This window comes from Topomyia yanbarensis, chromosome 3 (genome assembly GCF_030247195.1).
Source record: "Topomyia yanbarensis strain Yona2022 chromosome 3, ASM3024719v1, whole genome shotgun sequence".
Taxonomy (NCBI): Eukaryota; Metazoa; Arthropoda; class Insecta; order Diptera; family Culicidae; genus Topomyia; species Topomyia yanbarensis.
The window spans coordinates 152,054,336-152,067,243 of NC_080672.1; the positions used below are offsets into that span (position 1 = coordinate 152,054,336).

Sequence of the window (12,908 nt, forward strand, 5' to 3'; positions counted from 1 at the left end):
ATAAACCTATTGTTTGTTGATAGAGAAATGCGAATAATAAATGAAAAGGTCATGCTAAAAGAAAATAATTCTGTCGTTAAAACAAAATTTAAAATATCTTCAGAACTACTACAACGCAGAAAGTTTTTGTTCGGAGCATTTTGATTTAAAATGGCTTTTTGAACCATATTCAAAAAGAAAATTGTATTTTTGACAGCAAGTAGTATGAATTATGAAAACATGTCAATAGTTGTTAGGAAAACTTTTTTATCTAAAGCTCCTCTAAAACACTGAAAGTTTCTTTTCCGTCTTTAAAATGATAAACATTAGATTGTTGACTTTTTATGAAAGGCAAACTCAAATATCTTTCAAAAAGGGCTTAATTACACGAATTTATTGTTTTTGTTGGAGCAAAAGTCCGAATGTCTCGACAACAATCACATTTTGGAAGATTTTTGTTAAATACATTTCGATTTCAAATGATGCTTAAAATCATATTCTGTAAGAAAATTACAGTTTTGTATGTCAATTAGTATAAAGTTTAAAAACATGTAAAAAGTTATCGTTAGAAAAAAAATTTATCGGTAAGTTCTCCATCGTGCAATCACATTCAAAAAGGTTCTTTTTGTAGATTTTTTATCACAAAATATAACATTATAAAAAAAGGTTTTATGCAATTGAAATTTTAATCATAAATTTGGTTATTGAGAAAAATGATAATATTTTATTCAGTGAATATATTTTTCGTACAGAGGTATTCATTCCCTGCAAATTGTTTTCAGATAGTTTTTCTGTTTGAAATACACTAATCGAACAAAAATTATTTGAACGTAATGCACACAGAAACGTCTACGCCCTTTTCAAAAATTGCTCTTGTATCAAAGTATTGCAATCGACAGAAAAAATCATGGAGATTTTTAAACCGAACACAACTGCACAATTTCGTTCGAATCGGCGGTGGTCATATTTTTGCCGTTGGTTGACCGTTTTCTCATGGATTCCCTTTTTTATTACGCGTGTATGGGCCCCTATATCATTTATGCTGTAGCTTCCCACTATTCCATCAACCACCGTTCAGTGGCGTTAGGTTCATGAGCCTTATTTTTTCTAGAACCGTCATTCGTGTATAGCTTGAAAGTTCCAGAAACTCTTCAACTTGAATCGATAGCCGCTTAAATACATTTCTAATTTACTTACGATCTCCCTCCAGGCATTTATCGATACCGTCCCTCGCAGAAATCATCAACTCTTTCGATGAAGAAACAACAATAACATTCACTACCCCTTCAGGTCGAATGGTTTTAGCAGTTGCTGGTGTAGATGGTTTCCACCATTTTGTCGGTTGTGTTAACTCCGTTTGATTTCCGGCTGACCTTCCCCTTTTGTTGATTGTATGGCTATGAATAACACTGGCTATTTTCGCAACAGTACGGACCACCGTACACTTTGAGGTAGCTTTTATTAACACACTTACTACTGGTTGAAGTATTTTGATAGCTCAATATCTGAAACAGGAAAAGGAAAACGGCCAAAGTTTTTCTACCCATGTTTCTATGCTCACTACTTAACTGTGGAGCAGTGTAATCATATCATGGCGAGAGTTTGTTGGAATATGCTATTAGAGAAAATAATCTAGTTTGTTACAATAACACTAATTCTATTGATACGTATGTTTATCGGCAATATTCGTTATACGCAATTATTTGTGAAAAAGATTGTACGTCGAGAAAAAGATTGAAGTTAGATTGCTTGATTTCCAGTACGATTTTCCCAAAGTGCAGGAATATTCTTTTTTCTTCTGTGAAAGTGCGAATTGTTATCCGCAATGGAGTGAACCAATTTTGTAGCCCAGCGGGATTGTCACCGCTAGTCGAATAATGTGGCCTATAAAACTTGCATTAAAAATGAGATGGATGAAAAAATGATAAATAGAATATAGAATAGAATAAAAGAAAGCATATTTCCATTCCAACAACTGCAAAAATGTTGTAGAAGATATTATGCAGAAGACCAGGGTTGGGTTACCATCCCTTCGGGTTTGACCCGGAGCCTCTGGTTTTCGGGAGCAATCTCCGGACCTCCGTGTTTTACATTAGTTTCTTCGGGTTTGGTGGAAAGATGGATAATTTCAACTTTTTTTAATTTAATTGATTCTTTGCAAAATATTTAAAAAGTGTGAGTAGTGTATTTACTATTACTCTTGTTCAGATAAGTCCACCAAATATGTCTGATTTCGTGCTCAAAACGACGAAAATCAAAAACAAATCAAATTTATTACAACATAAGCAAAATATGACTTATCTATATGCTACAATTGAAATTTTACCTCTCACTGAGTTGCTGAAAACGGTTTCTGCAATTTTACAAAATCACTTCGCTGTTGGTGGTGCTTATCTGCAGCTGATCTGACGGGTTTGTTCTAAGCCAACTGGCTAGATCAACATCAAACAAGTTCTTCCGGTGTTGCTCCTGCAGCGACCCTTAATTGTATTGCCCCGGTAATTGTGAGATAATTTTGGTAATTTTCCAACCATTACCGCACCGCGCACTTACGATTCTTCCGTGAAATTCTTCACATAGACTGGTTAGTTCGACTTGTCTGTCTATGAAAATACCATCTCTATCACTTGAAATACATGTATTTTGATAGCTCCTAGTTTTAAGATCACTCGCTTTTTTAAAGTTCGGTGAAAACCCGTTTTCATTAAAGTGAAGAAGTTGGTTGTTAAAGCCCTATATAAACACACTATTTATTCAGGTGCTCAATATAGGGTAAACGGTATGCGATTGTAGTGAAGAGAGCATATGCTGTTTTCATCTTTGTAGGAATATGGGAATTAAAGCGTCATTTAACTGTCAAAAAAAATCAGGTAACTCCTCACACCAAAGAGAATCGCATTTGATTTGCACCATACGCGTTCACGTTAGTCGGAATGAAAAAGGTTGCGTTTCATCAATGGAGAGATAGTTGTATATGGATATCTCAAGCGAGCGAAGAGCTTGGAGGTTAAAATATTGCGGAAAAAACACCAAAATCTTCATAATTAGCTTATTTTCCATAGACGTACTTCATTTAAGCCATAAGAAATCGATAATAGATATTTCGAAAATGTTTCTCAATCCGAATTGCCACCATTTACAGTCGGTTACCATTCATAAATGCCATATCGAAAAATGTCAATGTTAACCCTAGAACGTTGCACTTGCGTTTTCCACCTTAGAACGTTGCGCTGGAGTAAAAATTTACCCCACGCATTTGATCGCAATTTTCGCAGGTAAAATTGCAAACAAAGAAAATGTATAATACATCATTTTCTTCGTTTTTAAATTGCGAAAACAGCTGTGTAAGTGAAAGTACGGAATTTATTGAATTAATGATACATAAATTGGTTTGAACAAAATAAAAATTGAATAAATCGCGGTTTTGCCTTTTTTCATAAACACTACCATAACTTTGCGAACTTTCAACCGATTTGAAAAAAAAAAACAAATTATTCTAAAAGTTGAAGGAATGGTCTTAATACGCTATAAAATGGTATTTCGATATTTTTAAAAAAGTGCAATTATTTGGAAGAGTGAAAGTTTAAAAATCGGGTTTTGGAAAATACCACGAAATTGGGTGAAAATTGAAATGAAAGAAATATTTCTGGCCAGTAATACATTGGTAACACGCAACGTTACTGCTATAGCAGTAATTGTGCGCAAATTATACTTGCGAGTCATTGCTTTGAAAAAATAAAAAATAAACAATACAACAATAAAAATCAGCAAACATGAGGACGATTTTTTGTTCCGCTTCAAAATTAATTTAAATTATTCCAATAAATGATTAAAAACGATTATATAATACTAATTGTTACTTATACAGTAAAACAATCAGTACTTAAACTGGTATTGTCACAAATCACATTTCCACTGACAGTACGAAACCTGACGAAACACTAACGGCAACCGTACACTGGGGTACAAATGTACCCCACGCCAACTTTGATACCTGCTTCTACGAAAGCTATAAGCAAACTGGCTATACCACCTTTTCCTACTCTTACTAGGAACTCTAAATTGAACTATAGTTATGGTGTCAGATCGGCAAATGCCGAACTCTCGTCTTTACATGGCTCCAAAGAAGGCGTGGGGTACATTTATACCCCAGTACAACGTTCTAGGGTTAAACGACTCTAGTGAAGGTGATGGTAAATTTTCGTTATTGCTATTTCGTTATTCGTTTCGTTTGCAAAATATGGTTCAAGACCAATTAATTGATGGCATTATTAGGAAAATACTAAGCTTTTCATAAAGTAAATGCTTCTAATCCTGTGCTGAAAAATATGAATAAAATGCACGATGTTTGTTTACATATTTCTGATTTGTCTCTAAACTTTTTAAAGAGGGCACCTCAGTACACTTGAATGTCCCCATTGAGTACGTGTTCTGATTCAGCTACGTGATTCTGTCCTCTCTTTTGATCGGATGGCGAGCACACATAGGTTAATCAATCTCATAAGAATGTATTAATATGTGCTTCCATTTTTCATTGTCAATCAATATTATCGCGAGAAACTTAATGTTGCAACTAGTAGCAACACTTTAGTCGCTTTACAGGATTGGTTATGTACACGCAGTCGTGTTGTGCTATAGAATAGCAAAGAGATACCAAAAGGAAATCAGTCTGTTTCCATCAACCAAACCCAACGATTACATATCCAGAACACATTAACCTATTCACCGCGAGAGCAAAACGGAAAAAGCATGTTTTTTCAGCAACTGTATGATAACGACAAAACCGTTCAAAGAATTGCAATGTTTTATAGATGGAAAAAGTAGAAAAATCTTTGATTTATTAAGGGCCACTATAGAAAATCGAAAGGAAATTGTTGACCTAAAATGTGCTTTTCGCTCTTTAACATGATATGTCAAAATATTGAAGACGACAATAATATATAGATGGCCAAATTTTTAGTTCTACTGCAACACCTTTTATGTATACCATGAGTGAAATGAAAATTTTAACCGTGTTTATCTCGACACCACGTTTTTTGAGCTGGCGCTTTTCGGTTAAAAAGTGTGCCATTTCGCGAAAAATCAAAATATCGAAAAAAATCCAACGTCGCCAATTATCGGTCTAAGGAATCGAAAAAAACTTTAGTTTAAAGCTCAAGGATAAAAATTACGGGAGATAGATTTCCAGCCCACCAGGGTCAACCCATGTAAAAATAGAATGATGAAAGAGATGAAATAAGCTGTGTGCTCACGACCTGCCGAGATTTCGATTTTATTTAATTTTTACATGTTGTAAATATTCGTTTTGCAATTGCGTTGAGTTGTACCAAAAAAAAGAACATTACACTTAATAAAGTCACTAAGGTGGCTTAAATCATCACCCTTATTCTTGTTTACAGCGAATGCAAGATTCGTTCGAAAGCTATTCGAACGAATAGTAAACCCATTTGATTTTGCTGTCGTAAACAGGAATACAAACCACTTTCGAACGAATCTCGCATTCGCCGTGAACAAGAATAAGGGTGCATATCTCATAAATCGTTCTCTATTTGTAAAATTAGGAAATAACGAGTCATTTTCTCGTTGTTCTTCAATGACGTTTGTTATGTTATACCTCTTGGGCAAAAATTTATATATGCCGGTGATCTCAAATTATTTCTCATTGTGCGGTCAATAGAAGATTGCATACCGACGGTAAAGAGGGACAAGCCTGTCTTTGCCAGGAGACATGCTGGTGGACTTGAGTGGTTTGTAGTCATTCTGCCTAAGCTCGTCCCTCATTAGCAGAAGACAAAATTTAAGCCCGCAAGGTATTAAGCCTGTTCTAATGACCCTGCCACTTCTAGTTTTCCTGTCTGTATACTTCACATCCTTGCTCTCACTTGAGTAATGTGGCTCTAAATTTTCATAACTTTCCCAACCCAGTAATCTCTAGCTAATTTAATGTCGTTAAAATGTAAAAAATGAAATTGTGACTACATATAGTCGAAATAAAAAGGAAAAAAGTTAATTTTTAGCATTCTTTACTGATTTATCCTTCCGAAAGTTGAAAATGAGGAAGGTGATCGAAGAGTTTTTGAGAAAGGTTATCGAAGAGTTTTTCCTAAAAAATAATTCTCCAGTAATGATGATGGTTTTGAGAGTTTTTCAATTTGTTCTTTGACATTGGGATTAGCAATAATGGTTCAAATCAAAGATACTACTGGGAAGTATCACATGTTGCTTAGTCGCGTTGATAATTTGAGTAAACGTTATTGTCAGTATGCACTTCAAATACATGCAATAAATTTTCTTTCGTTTTTTTGACTCAGCGCATATGAAGCCCCTTTAGGAAAATTCAGTTTTCCCTACACAATGCATTGATTGAAGAACTTAGATATTTTATTAACAAAGCATTAGTAACATAATTCGTTTAACCACTTTTTGTCTATTTTTTCACTTTACCTTTGATTTATTATCCGAAGACAGTAATAAGAGTTATAAGAAATATGTTATGACATAGCTATGTGGATTTAAAGCGTCTTTGGTGAAAAATATGAAAATTGCTCAACATTTTTATAAGGAAGCGTCTTTATTTAAAAAAAAAGTAATTAGGGAGGACCTTTAGTTCCGAATCTAGCGACCAATTTATTATAAAAATTGTCTGTAAAACTGCAAAAAATTGGAAATCGACTGAAAAATGGCAGCGTACTTAATTTTTTAGTGCCGCATGTTCCGAAAAAAGTTTTTGATGTTGGATTGACCAAACGTTTCGTGTTATATTTGACCAGACCTAATCTTTACTAGATCAGTTGAAAAATACATTATTTTTTATTCTGTGGCACCGTGTAATTTGTATAATCTGTGGTCTAGTATATTGATTTGTGACAAGCGATTGTGGTTTGTCTGTTCAGCTGTTCAAAACTACCCATTGAAAGCGTGATTTTTTATAGAACACTTCGTTCATGTACTTTCATATAGACACTTCCATAGTGTCCACACCAGTTTACGGATCAAAACACTCCTCTTTATACGAGCGCAAGCAACTGCCATATTGTTCATGTACTCTATCAGCTGGTTGAAATCTGTTTATCCCGAATTCAGAGGTAAAATAGATGGCTGACGCATATGTTGCATGTAGAACCATTCGGTGACTTAAGTCGTAGGAAAATTCAAACATTGCTCATATGACCCTATCCACGCTATTCTAAACTTTCTCCTTCACCACCTTATACTTCTTTGAGTTGCACGGCTCCTAATATAAAAATTTTACACATCTTCAAGCCCCTTGCTAATTAAATGTCGTAACAACATAAAAATGTAAATCTGAGTGGTAACTAGTTCACTTAGCTCGTTTGTGGCTCTGACTCGGGTAGAAGTAGAAAGTAAACTGGGAGAATATCCTTTTTAAGAGCCATTGTGCTAAACGGCAAGGTCTCATTCTGAATGTTCACCAAATGTGTACGCTGTAGTGCAATGACACAGAAGGTTAAAACTTCTTTAGTAAAATATTTTCTGACAAACACTTGATTAATGGATTACAAGTGTATACTATTCACGTAACTCAACATAGCTAATCTTTCACAGTGCTCCGGCGCATGGATAAATTCACCTTCAGTCTGTTTATCAGCTAGTGTCTGTCGACTATTAACGAACATCCACTCATCTTAATCCAATCGATTCCTTCGTTTTATTTTTTCCAGCAATTCTTTTGTAAAATCACGAGTTTTCCTTGGAGAAAGAGTGCTCAACAGATATGTTTGTATAACAACACCGGAACGTGACAGCAACGACTCATTTGCGACAAATTTCCTTCGTTGGTTGAGCAAAAGGGTCATTCGTGGAAGCAGCACTTCTTGAAATCCACCCCGCACCCTGACGAGGTTGAGAAACGGTGTTTCAATCTCTTTTTTACCCTCCTCGGCTAGGGGATATTTCTCGCCCCAATAACCACAATGTCATAGTTTGCGTGGGGTTTGTTTGCTGCACCGTACGTTTCAAGAATTAAAGCCACCCCACCATCTAGATACGGTTCGTAGGAAATATCATCGAAATTACCTTTAAGAAGAGCAATTTTACTCGTATTTGGCCGAGAAAAGCTCGTCTTGTAATTAATTACATGTATGGCATCAGTTGATTTTTTTGTTGGTTTATGAGTGTTGGAACAGTGCGATGATACGACCTCATTATTGCTATCAATTAGGTAATCAATTACCTTAAAAACACCTTTCTGCGACTACAAGTTTTCACACATCACATTCACACAGAAACCACATCACACAGCGTTTACATTTTTCAACCGGACTGTAGTTTCCGACTGGCGCCGTATGCAACGGCGAGGAAATTCACACCCAGGAATACAGCTGCTCTGCATTGCTATAAATAATGGTCATTACAGTTTTTGTCCTACCCGCTGATGTTCCGCTGGTACAATGTTAGTATGGTACGATACGGTTTACATACAGCCTAGCTTTCCGAGCAGAAGTGGTAAAAAGTTCTACGTTGGTAAAAATTTCATGGGATCAAGTTTCCGACTGCTCACCATACCTACCATAAACAAGTTACACTGGTGGTTTATTATATCGTTTCGGTGGGATACTATAGTTGACAAATACCTGGTTTTGTTGTTTTCTATCCTATCCTCGCTGATACATAATACTACACTTTACTCAATGATCTATTTATAAACACGTTGATACTCTTTAACAATGTACGCTAAGCATCTTTGAGACTATTAATTCATTGGGTTGCCGTTACCGTTTTCGTTTCGTTTCGTTTTCGTTTCGTTTCCGTATCGTTTTCGTTTCGTCTTCGTTACGTTTTCGTTTCGCTTTCGTTTCGTTTTTGTTTCGTTTCGTTTTCGTTTCGTTTCCGTTTCGTTTCCGTTTCGCTTTCGCTTCGTTTTCGCTTCGTTTTCGCTTCGTTTTCGTTTCGTTTCATTTTAGTTTCATTTTCATTTCGTTTTCGTTTCGTTTTCATTTCTTTTTCGTTTCGTCTTCTTTTCGTTTTCGTTTCATTTTACAACTTCCGAAAATGAATGAAGTTTAATCACTGCTGCTTTAGTAGGTGTTGCTTGAATAAGAGCAATTGATAGAAAATCTAAGCAGATATTAAACATGCCATTAGCGCAAGTTGCATCGAGAAAAGCGGATGGAAATACTCCGGTCTAACAATTTTGCAAACTCACAAATGAAATTTGCGTTTAAATTTGCGATGCATACCCAGCTTCCTAGAGAAATTTAGTTTTGTTCCATCTTTCTGTCGGCAGTGTTATTGTTGTTTAAACGACTGCTGGCACAGCCAATTGTATGATCCAACATCCACCGTGCCATTCTTTTGCTTCCTATTCTTTCTATTTGTTTTCATTTCATCACAATGTTATTATTTCCCGTTCTGCTGAAAATTATAAGTAAACCGGAAAATAGGACATTGTTATAAAATCCGTGAAACAAGCTTTTTGTTTTCTGTTATGCTATTTTCAACCACTTCTGGTTTATAATGCGCAATGCCAGTCGTCTCGCCGACAACTGCCTGGCGGATAAAAAGAGAAAAATACTATGATACCTCTGCATTGTCATTTTAAGATCACTACATTGACGATTAGTCGTTTGAAAAGTTTCAGTCTCCTGACATCACAATCACACCTCCACCGAGTATAAGAGTATTACAATTGCACTGCTGAATGTCTAGACAGCCCGTGAAACGGTTGTGTGCACAGTCTGTAGATACCAAGCCGAGAATTGTGTCATTGTGCTGCTTCCTAATAGAAATGTCGTAAAAATTCGTACTAATGTACATAACGTGGAAATCGACGAATAGTGAGCAAGATCACATCACCTTTAAAATGCTACAGAATAGAGTAACTTGCAGTATTCTAAACGTTAGAAGACTATATTTGGAGCAAACGTTTGGAAATAATATAAACACATGTAGGGGAGACTGAGGAGACTTGATCCCCTTTTTTATTTTTCAATCTTACTCCGTGGAATGCTAAAAAAAACCATGTATTTTTTGTAGTTTTATATTGTTTCTAGGGTTGACTGATAATCATAAAAAAATTACATGGAAATATTATACTGGACATGAGCTATGAGCATTTTTGGAAAACAACAAAAAAATGGAAATTTTTTTGATTAGTGGAGACTCGATCCCTAATTTGGGGACACTTGATTATTTTTTGAAAATGTGTAGGGTAATAAGCCTATTTTTACCCTGTTTCTATTATCATCCTACCCATCTGAAGCCTTTGGTTAGAGCAGCGTCTACCATCTTTGCTCAACGCATTGGCTCAAATGTTGTTGCGATAATTGGGTTACTTGATTAAAGTTTTTGCTTCACTCAAACAGAAGATTTTCACCATTCTCAAGACAATTTTGTTATTATATTGGCTTTTAATAATAGTCGAATGACCTTAAGTCTAAAACATATATAATCGATATAAAAATGGCTCCTAATAACAAAGCAAAGAAGCTGAAATAATAAAATTAATAATGAAATAATGTGGTACCTTCCCTAATAGGGCAAAAATAGGTACCTAACCCCATTCAATATGTATTGTGGTATTTATTAAATTGTTGTGATTAGATATTACTATTTTTGTTGCTACATATTACGCATCTCTCGCCTGATTTTTTGCGAATTCCCCAACTCTCTGTACAATTATTTGAAAGCTGTCGTTATTATGGTTGAGGAACGTCAAATGTGGGATGCATGGTTGCTACGTATACTGTAGTAAACAATTACAGCTAAGTTTTTGTACGATGAAGCGTTCATTTTTGACAGTTTTTTTTGTTATTTTATGGCAACAATGACTTCAATTGTTCTGGTGTGAATTTGGTTATTTTCAGTGGTGTGTATGAAACAATGCGAAGGGGATCAAATCTCCACGAATTTGAAGGGATCAAGTGAACCCATAGCATCTTAGGGCAATTAGGGATTAGACAAAATACGTCCAATGATATTGATAATTATTCGGCGGATGAAATTAATGATTTTTTTACAAATTCATTTTCACAGACTCAAATTACAGAAACTGATACGCCAATTCTTCGTGATGAGGACAATTTGCTCTTTTCAACGAAATTCAGGAGCATGAAGTAGTCAATGCGATTTACAGCATTAGCTTAAATACAGTCGGACTTGATCCAATTTTCCTCAAATTTATTAAAAGTGCACTACCGATTCTTCCACAACCAATAACCTATTTATTCAATTCGGTCTAATATTTTTCTGTCAGGCTGGAAATTTTCAAAGATTTTTCACATTCGAAAGAAAAGTAATCAGGACAGTTTAGCAAATTTCAGACCTATATCAATTCTTCCAGCCTTATCCAAAGTATTCGGAAGGATAGTCAAAAATCAGATAACTATATTTTTAAAAGGTAAAAATCTACTCTCGCCATACCAATCGGATTACAGATCTGAATTGAGTACGAAAACAGATATGCTCAAAATTACAGATGATATGGGTGCATTAATAGATAAAGGTGACTTTGTAATCATCCTATTGCTGGACTACTCCAAGGCTTTTGATACATTGAACCACAATAACCTGTGCAAGAAATTAAGATCGCATTTCAATTTTGCATTAAGTGCCACTTGCTTGATTCACTCATATCTAACAAAAAGACAACAAACAGTTTTCCATAATGATACCTTATCAACTTTTTTGCCGATTTTGTCTGGTGTTCCGCAAGGTTCTGTACTCGGACCTATGCTTTTTTTTCTTTTTATATAAATGATTTTCCAAATGAACTTAAATATTGTCCTATACATATGTTCGATGATATTCAATTGTACTTCAAATTCAACAGTTTATCAACAACTCAAATAACAGAAATGCTGAATGAAGAATTAGCTCGAATACTTGAATGGTCAAAAGAAAACGGGTTGAAACTAAATCCTTCTAAAGCCACGGGTTTCAATTTATTTTTTTATCTAATACGAACTTCGATCAATCGCGATTGAACCTTTTTATTGCACAGGATCGAATTCAGTTTGTGAATGAAGCTGTGAGTCTAGGAATAACAGTCTCGATTCTCATGGGATAGGCATCTGCTTAACCAATGTGGAAAAATGTATGTAGTCCTGAAATCACTTCGCCCATAGCCTACATTTCTCAGCATGGGCTGTAAGTAAAGACTGTTTAATTCATTGATATTTCCAAACTTTTTCAAAGCAAGATCTTGTATCATTCTTCAAAAAAAAATAATAAAAACAAGGGAGCCACAGTATTTATACAGCAAACTTCATCCATTTAGGAATCAACTAAACAATAAATTTAATTCCCAGACACCAAACTGCAATATAGGCTAAATCATTTTTTGTTCGAGGAATAGTTTACTGGAACGAGCTGCCAGCGAGTATCTCCCAAATCCAAAATTGTGTAGCATTTAAAAAGAAATGTCTTGAGTGTTTTTGTTGAAGTAATTATCTTGTCATTGTTAATATTTGTAAGTTTTTATTCTTTCTTTTGGTTAGTATTCATTGTAACGTCAAAAAGATGTGTATCTTATGTTACTTGTGAAATAAATACAATAATAATAAAAGCACAAAACCATATCTTTTTATGGAATATCCGTGCTTTAGGGTGGTTGACCATCGTATTCGTTAGGAAGGAAAGCCGAGTTCTTTGACTAAGTTGTGTCCAAATTTCTTGTTCAATGTTTTATGTACTTTTGTGTCCTGGTACCACCAGCCAGTCTCAGTGGAATTACCAATACTGCATAACTAACATAACATAAGATTTAAGTTAATGTTTTTATTTAAAAAAAAATCTCGTATACTTGTATAATCTTGAAGAGAGATGATACCATTCTATTCAAAATCTCTTCTGCCCCGCGATAAACCTGTAATCGAATCAATAGCTCTATTAAAATCAATAAAATAAATATTTCTTTTAATCATGTTTTCGATATTAAATTGTTTTCTCGTGGTAAAAAATATTTATCT

The 12,908-nt window shown here is 34.8% G+C and overlaps 1 protein-coding gene across 13 annotated transcripts in view; it reads left to right on the forward strand.

Moving 5' to 3' along the window:
- Positions 1-12,908, forward strand: part of LOC131688555 (fat-like cadherin-related tumor suppressor homolog) — a 690,234-nt gene that overhangs the window by 625,186 nt on the left and 52,140 nt on the right. The gene's annotated exons all lie outside the window — the stretch shown is intronic.